The 2105-nt window shown below is 38.6% G+C and overlaps 1 non-coding gene across 1 annotated transcript; it reads left to right on the top strand.

The window, feature by feature from the left end:
• Window positions 1-985: 985 nt before the first annotated feature.
• LOC132283366 (small nucleolar RNA R71) lies at window positions 986-1092 on the top strand. Its single transcript, XR_009472018.1, has one exon. It is a non-coding gene; the product is annotated as a small nucleolar RNA R71 (small nucleolar RNA).
• The last annotated feature ends 1013 nt before the right edge of the window (window positions 1093-2105 follow it).

The raw sequence follows: 2105 nt of genomic DNA, 5'->3' as shown, positions 1-2105 counted from the left end.
ACTCTCTTCATTGGACATTTTAACTTGATTGTCCACAATCTTACCACTCCGTAAGGTAGTCACCACATTAACATGTTCAATGGTGTGGCCTTCCGATGAGGAATGGGTTTCCACAACACATTGTTGCTTAGGTGGGGCATTAATAGGCATTTTTCCCTTCTCTTTTGCATTGAGAGTGCTTGCTATTTGCCCTACTTGGGTTTCTAGCTTCGCAATAGATTGAGAGTGAGAATGGAGCAACTGTGTGTTAGCCTCTAAAGTGCCCAAAGCATTTAAAACTTTTTCTTCAAAGGCGGGACTTCTAGTATTTCCTTAGGAATAAGATTGGTTGGGAAAATGAGAATTAGCAAATTGATTCCCTTGTGATTGATAAGGTCTATAACCTTGGGATCCTTGGTTTTGAAGTGGAGGTGGAATGTACTTCCCTTGAAAACCACCTTGGGAAGGGTTTGAGCCCTCTCCTTGGTTTTTCCAAGAGAAATTCGGATGATTCCTCCAACTTGGATTATAGTGAGTACAATAAGGATTGTTCCCTTGGTTCACAAAAGCTGTATTGACTTGTTCATTAGGTTCATTTTGCACTTGTCCGTGAGGACAATGAGAAGTAGAATGAAGAACACTAGAACAAGTCATACATGTTTCATTTGATGCACGATGAGAATGGTTAAGGAAGGAAGATACTTGGTTTGCCGAGTTTTGGTTAATAAAAAATTGGTCAAACCTTTAAGATAAAGACTTCATTTCGGCGGCTATTTCATTTGAATGGTCAACTTGATGTAAGCCAACACTCTTCCTACCTTGTGAATTTCTACCATTCTTGGATGATAATATTCTATGCAAAGAATTTTCACTCATGCTCTCATAAAAACGCCACTCGTCATCCTCATGCCTATTAATGTATGAGCCACCCATGGAAGCATCAACCATACCCTTCTAATTGTCCGATAAGCTCTCAAAAAAATATTGAACTAATTGCCATTTGGGCATGTCATGATGTGGACACTTCCTAAGCAACTCATTGAAGTGTTCCCATGCCTCATGAAACATTTCTCCATCCCCATGTATAAATTCCCTAATTGAAGTTCTAATTGCATTGGTTTTTGAAACCGGATAGTACTTCTTCAAAAACTCTTGTTGCATTTATGCCCAAGAAGTGATTGAAAAAAGGCCTAAGATTGTTAAACCAATACTTTGCCTTGTCTTTTAAGGTGAATGGAAAAAGTTTGAGTCTTAAGACTTCTTGCGGCATGTCCGTATATTTTACGGTGGAACATACATCAAGAAACTCATCCAAATGCTTGTAAGGTTCTTCACTTAGAAGTCCATGATAGTTAGGAAGCATTTGAATGGTTTGTGGCTTAATTTCATAATGATGTGCTCTAAATGAAGGCAATTGGATGCATGTAGGTGCATTATACTTATTAGGCACATAGAGATCTCTTAAAGCAAGTGGAGGATTAGCAATTTGAGGTGCAACGTGGGCACCTTGATTTTGATTTCCTTGAATGATGGGAGGTTGTGGAGCATACATTGGCCTTGGCATTCCATATGGAGTTTGGGCTTGTTGTTATGGTGGTGGGTGAATGTATGGCCTAGGTATGCCTAATGGTACTTGTATGTTCTCAAGATGCACATTTGGATGAAGGATACCTTGTTGGTCTATGTGACCAAGGTCCTCAACATGATCATCATTATGGTCATCCATTGATAGATTGGTTCTATTTGAATTTCATCTTCCCCTAGGATTTCTAATGATAGATTCAAGGTGCAAATCCAAAGGGACAAGAGTGGGTCTCAATGAACGACATCCATTCATGCACAATGCAAAACCTAACAAGCACAAAGAATGACAAACACTATGCCTTCACAACAATGCAATTAGACTTCTTCCACAAACACTTAATTCATACTCCCATGCTTTAATAACAATGATGCAAAGAACAAATAAGAATGCTTCCACGCGGGCTCACGATTTGTCTAAAGGATTGAGTAAAGAAAGTCTCACAAAGGTCCTTTAGCACTTCAACTCCAAATTTAAAGCTTAGCTTAGTAAATTTTTTAAATTATTAGCTTTGTACTTTATTTGCTTTGCTTGAATGCTCCTT

This window comes from Cornus florida, unplaced genomic scaffold (genome assembly GCF_030987335.1).
Source record: "Cornus florida cultivar Cherokee Brave unplaced genomic scaffold, ASM3098733v1 CherokeeBrave_3.0.0_Hap2_Chr01, whole genome shotgun sequence".
Classification (NCBI taxonomy): domain Eukaryota; kingdom Viridiplantae; phylum Streptophyta; class Magnoliopsida; order Cornales; family Cornaceae; genus Cornus; species Cornus florida.
The sequence above is the reverse complement of the archived record's forward strand: the minus strand, read 5'-3'. Positions and strand labels throughout refer to the sequence as shown.